This window comes from Megalopta genalis, chromosome 5 (assembly GCF_051020955.1).
Source record: "Megalopta genalis isolate 19385.01 chromosome 5, iyMegGena1_principal, whole genome shotgun sequence".
NCBI lineage: Eukaryota > Metazoa > Arthropoda > Insecta > Hymenoptera > Halictidae > Megalopta > Megalopta genalis.
In genome coordinates this window covers 1,757,312-1,763,578 of record NC_135017.1, presented here as the reverse complement: position 1 = coordinate 1,763,578, position 6,267 = coordinate 1,757,312, and the positions used below count along the sequence as shown (strand labels likewise).

The 6,267-nt window shown below is 47.3% G+C and overlaps 1 long non-coding RNA gene across 1 annotated transcript; it reads left to right on the top strand.

Moving 5' to 3' along the window:
- Positions 1 to 4,961: 4,961 nt before the first annotated feature.
- Positions 4,962 to 5,889, top strand: LOC117226648 (uncharacterized). The gene is made up of 3 exons (XR_004491847.2): positions 4,962 to 5,115; positions 5,533 to 5,583; positions 5,739 to 5,889. It is a non-coding gene; the product is annotated as an uncharacterized LOC117226648 (long non-coding RNA).
- The last annotated feature ends 378 nt before the right edge of the window (positions 5,890 to 6,267 follow it).

The following is a 6,267-nucleotide window of genomic DNA, read 5'->3' as shown; positions in this document are numbered from 1 at the left end:
GGACTTGAGCTCCGTCTCCTAAACACGGACTCGGTCCATACGTGCGTGCGGCATAACGGGGGCTCTATTGTTGACCTCTCGTGGGCAACAGCCCCGGCCGCGCGACGTATTACGGGGTGGAGGGTGGCGGAGGAGGTCGAGACATTATCTGACCACAGATATATTGTTCTCGGCCTCTCCGCTGTCGCATCGACACCCCAACGTCGCCCCGCCAATGAGGGTTCGCCTCAGCCGCGGTGGGCGCTGAAGCGTCTCGACCAGGACGCTCTGATGGCGGTAGCCCACGTCGTGGCCTGGCCAGGTACACCGGCTGGGCCCGTCGACAGGAAGGCGGAAGTCGGTGTACTGGTGGTCGCGCGCCATAGCGGATGTACGCACTGAGTGCGTTCGCGCGCGACGCACGTACGCCCGCGCCCGTCGACGACGAAGAGGAGACGACGTGCAGGCTGCACAGCTGTATGGGCGATACAGGGAGAAGGTGGTCGCCCTGTAGCTGGCCATCAGGCGGGCAAACGACCAGGCCTGGCGCTACTTCCTCGGCTCTCTGAGTCGAGATCCGTGGGGGCGCCCATACAAGATGGCAATGGGACGATTACGTCCTTGGGCGCCCCCCGTGACGGAGAGTCTGGATCCGGGAACGCACAGGCGGGTCGTGGGCGCCTTATTCCCTATTAGTGGGGAGGCGTCCCGGCCTACCCCTGTGCCAGAGGACTGTGAGTGGTCCCCGGATCTAGAGGTCACGCCAGAGGAAATGGACGGGGTCGTCAAATGGCTCCGGGGCAAGAATACTGCCCCGGGGCCGGACGGTATCCCCGGTCAGGTCTGGTTGCTCGCCATGGGCGTCCTGGGCGAGAGGTTCAAGGAGCTTTTTGACAGGCTCCTGAGGTCGTGGATTTTCCCCGACCTCTGGAAGGTAGGTCGGATGGTCCTCTTAAGGAACGATGGGAGGCCTACGGATTCTCCCTCCGCGAACCGGCCCATTTGTCTCCTGGATGAGGTGGGCAAGATCTTCGAAAAGATTATTGTTGCCCGCCTCTCGAGGCACCTGTCCCGCGACGGCCCCGATCTGGCGGACTGCCAGTTCGGCTTCCGGGAGGGGCGATCGACGGTCGATGGAATCGACCGTCTCAAGTCCCTCTCGGAGGATGCCGTGGCAAGGGGCGGGGTGTGCATGACGGTATCGATTGATATCGTCAATGCGTTCAACACCCTGCCCTGGTCCGCCATTAGGGAGGCCTTGGTAGAACACCAGGTGCCTCCCTATTTAAGGCGGGTGATTGGGGCCTACCTGCGGGGCAGGTGGGTAGAATACCCGTGCCGGCACGGGATGATTCGGAGGGAGGTGGACCGCGGGGTCCCACAGGGGTCCGTCTTAGGACCTCTCCTGTGGGACCTGGGGTACAACGCGGTCCTGGAGAAAGCCTCCCTGCCCGACGGTGCCACCATGGTCAGCTACGCGGACGACACGTTGGTGGTCGCCGTCGAGGACACCTTCGAGAGGACCATCCGACGAGCGGAGGATGCGGTGGCAGCCGTCGTCGCGAGGATCCACGACCTGGGGCTGACAATAGCCCCGGAGAAGGCCGAGGGCGTCTGGTTTCACGGACGGCCTCGGTCCCGGCCACCGGCCAGATCGTGGATCCGGGTTGGAGAAGCCTGCGTCGAGGTGAAGTCCAAGATGAAGTATCTTGGACTGATCCTCGACAGCCACTGGAGCTTCGATGCGCACCTTGACCGCCTCGTTCCCCGAGTGGATGGGGTGGCGGTCTCCTTAGGCCGCCTATTGCCCAACCTCGGGGGGGGGGGCGGAGGATTGGGTGCGCCGCCTGTACTTGGGCGTGGTGCGGTCCATGGCCTTGTATGGCGCTCCAATTTGGGCGCCAGCCGTGATGGCCAGCCGGCGCAGGGTCTTATTACTGCGCCGGCTGCAAAGGTGGATGGCCATCCGCCTTACTAGAGGTTACCGCACCACGTCCACCGTGGCGGCGCTTGCTCTGGCGGGAGAAATTCCCTTCGAGCTACAGGCGGCGATGCGCGCGTATATTTATAGGCGCATACGCGTCGCTGCCCAGGCTCGGGGGGAACCGCCAAAGCGAGAGGCGGTCGAGGGGTACGAGCTCCGGGCCCGGCGACTAGCGCTCGCCAAATGGCATGCGGAACTCTGTTCCCACGCCGGCGAGCGCGTCGCCGGGGCCCTCCTGCCACACTTTACCTCGTGGCGAGAGAGGCGGCATGGCAGGCTCACCTACCGGGCGACGCAGGTATTCACCGGGCATGGCAGCTTCGGTGTTTATCTTTGTCGCATCGGTAGGGAAGCGACGACGGTGTGCCACCACTGTGGCGCGGAGGAAGACTCGGCGCAGCATACGCTGGAGGAATGTCCCACCTTTTCAGCGCTGCGCCGAGTCCTAAATCGGGAAGTCGGTCACGACCTCGCTCTCTCCAACTTAGTTGGGGCCATGCTGGAGAGCCCTAGAAAATGGGCGGCAGCAATCTCCTTCTGCGAACAGGTAATGTTCCAGAAGGAGGCTGCCGGGCGAGGTCGTGATCGGGACCGACTAGCTCGGGGGCGGCGTGTGCGCCCACGCCTCAAGTCCCCGAGCAGCTGAGGGTAGGCGAGCGGCGGGTGAACCAGCTCTTGCTGGACTTAGTGCCCGCCACCCGCAAATAGAAGAGGTTCTCCCCTGTTGGGAGTGGGGGTGACGACTCGCCTCTTCTTTGAGGTGACTCGTCGCCCCCCCCCCCCCCGGCGGCCGCTGGGCCCAGGGCGGGGGCCCTGGGAACATTTTTGTGCAGCCGCCGTGACGCGGCGGTGCGGGGTGCGGCCCCTTGCACTGCCGAATCAAGAAGATTCAAGGGGAGAGGATTTATCTCCCTCCGGGACGCGGCCGGCCACCGCTTTTCTATCCTGGTGGCCGGCCAGGCAAGGGGGAGCCGCGGTAGTGTTCTTCAAGAGTTCCCGTGGCTCCCCCATAATCCGCCAGCGTCAGGCACAGCGTCCCTAGGTCGCCGTGGGGATTTCAGAGAGTCAAATCTCGCACTACCCCCGCTCCGCTCCCCCGGGCGGGGCGGGGGTGTCTGACCAGCAGATTTCCCCCACGTAAAAAATAAAAAAAAAGGTTTAATTTTATACATCTCTAAGAAGACTATGACATATTCAAATTTCACGAAGATCTTGAACTACTGTATCCAAAAAATATCCGAATTCACGTGGAATGACCCTTTCGATTTATATATGTTTGCGAATTCTAGAAACAAAAATAAAAATAACTGTAGAGAAAGGAGTAGTTAAGTTATTTCAATTTTATATTACATTGTAAAACTGAAGTTATATTTTCAATTATTTTAAACGTTAGCTTGTCAGTTAGTAAAATAATATAATAAAGAAAGGTTGGAAGAAGAAAATTTAGTGCGAGAATTTAGTTCGAAAATATAATAACATTTACTAGTAACTTTTTCAGATATATTTATATTTATATTTATCATATTTCGTTATATTTATCATATTTCCTAGCCAATTTTATTTTATTTTTTGTATAACGTGATAATGTATATAATCTCTACGATTAGTATACAAATTTGATTGCAATTTCAAATGATATATGGAAATGAAGTATAGTCGTCGCGTGTATGAATATGGATAATTGCTTGCAAATGTTCATCGTTCCAATGCATCCGAAAGAAAAAAACTAAAGGAGTACTGGCATGTATAGGAAAATTACATAGGCAGACATACAGATGCATACTGCCGAAGACATAACCATAATCCAAGCTTGCAACTAGCTCAGATTGCACGTCGACAGTCCTCTACTCATAAGGACTAACTATTAGTCCTACTTAGGAGTCACCCTATACGCACCAGTCTCACTATGTTCTCGATATTATAAATTCAGATCCTGCAAAACTATACTGAATCGCTCCCCAAGTTTTCGTTCTTATATGAGAATATTTTTCGCTGGAAAAATGTGATATTCGAAAGAGGAAGGTTCAAAGCAGCGCGACGTTTTCATGATTTCATCTAGAAATCTCATAGCATAAAAATGCTTGAATTCTATGACTCAATTTTTGACCTACTTTTCAACATTTATATTACTAAATATCTGCATAATAGCCTTAAATCATGAGGACGGTGAGCAGCTTGCTACCTTCCTCTTTCGATAGACTCATTTTCCAGCGAAAAATATTTTCATATAAGGGCGAAATCTTGGGGAGCGTAAACCCATCATTTTGTCGGTAACTATGTCCTCTATCTTTATCGCATCGCTGCGGAGTCCAGTCCCTTAGGTATAGTATGTAACAAGCAATAACTAATACGCGTTGCACCTAAGATATCGTATTCTGAATAGCGATAGTTGAAAAATAAAGTCTCCATAAACAATTGCACGACTCTGAGTGAACTAACACAAAAGACTCTGGATCCATATAAAAAAATTTCTATGGAAACAGTGGAATGTATTGAAAGATCTTGTAGAGATCGAATAAATCTCTGCATACAGGAAGGTCATATCTTTGAACACCAACTTCAAATAGATGATTTACTATGCATTAATAAAATAAAAATATATTTTAAACCAATGATTTTTCACAATATGTGATACATAATATACTTCATATATCAGATTATGTGCTCCCGGAAACTGTTCAACTTTTATTTGAAACATTTTTGAGTATCACCAATCATTTGCAAAATATGTGACTGAGTCCATTTAAATGGATCACCATGTGTGGCGACTTATTATTACATGAAATATTCACATTAATGATTAGTTTAAACATAGGGACTTATTATTACCTTAAGTATAGTGAATATAACAACATAAACTTTGTCGTTCTTTCAAAATGTTTTTCGTAATGTTCGACTCATTTTAGTCACGACTATACCAACCGTATCAGTCGAAGCAGTTATCATTCGCCGCGTGAATATGAAGTAAAACGAATGCCGTAACTTTTAATTTGCGCAGTGGTATAAAAGGAAAAACAAAATTTTCAGTTTCACGTTGAAATCAAACGGGAGCAAAGAAAATCAGCACAGACATGTCTCAAGTGTTTGGGTTCTATATCCTTATTATTTCTGTTTTGTGCATGTCGGGATGGTTGATTCCAACTACGGAGGCAGTAAGTAATCATTTGAAGATGCATTAAATTCGTTGTTACGGACTGCTGATATTTATATAAAATAAAAATCTTCTCAGACGATTGTACGAAAAAAAAATTAAATGAAAATGAATTGTTTCAATAATTTTGATAAGTTGAAAATGGTATAGCAATATTATTAAATTCTACTTATATCTTCATAATTTTTTTGTTATGTCTTCAACAAGTTATTTCGTTACGCAATTTTGTTGCAAATGCAAAATAAAATTTTTGCTACGAGTCCAAAATAAAATTTTATTGTCTACACTAATTGTAACATAAATGTTTATTCCACTTAATTATTTTAATATGTTGAGAATAATGCAACAGTATTATTAAATTCTTTAAATGTATCTTCTGTCTTATATTTCATGTACACATTTTTGTCTTATATTATAGTGTACCACCTGGATGAATTGTAAACATCCCTTGGCGAAAATATTATGCCCGGTAGAGTAACAATAATTTTATACATTGATATTAATATTGTTCTCAGTGCTTTCCCTATATATTTCATTAATTTAATTTATTTTATTATATATACATATGTGTGTATATTATATAATCTTTATTTATATTTAAACTTTCTATTTTCGATTTTATAGAATTACTGCAAAGCACGAAACGGAAAATAAATCCAGCTGTGCAACAGTTTGCATGAATTCTGCACCGATGACTTCAATATTGAGTGATGCAGTTATTATTACATTGGTAATCATGGTGAACAGAAAATAAATAAAACAAAAATTTTCCTGAGTCGACCATAACTTATTTATTTCATCCCTTTATCTTATTTAATACTATTTCTAAGTATTAAAATTTCTGCGGTTGATAAAAACATAACACACATTGCACATTCCATTTCATCGATTCGTCTATTATTGACAAGGTGTCTGTTACCGACACACGATGCGCGTTTTGGTTATCGATTATATTCCAATGCGTACAAAACACATCTCACTGTGTTTTGTTTCAAACTAAACCTTTATTTCATTTCCAGCTTGTGCGCGCATCCCCATCATTTTAGTGTAATAAAGTTATTCTCTATTAAACTATCTGTATATACACAGTGCGACAAATACGTTTCGAGACTGGCCGAGGAAAGCATCATTGAAACAAGATATATGAATATTT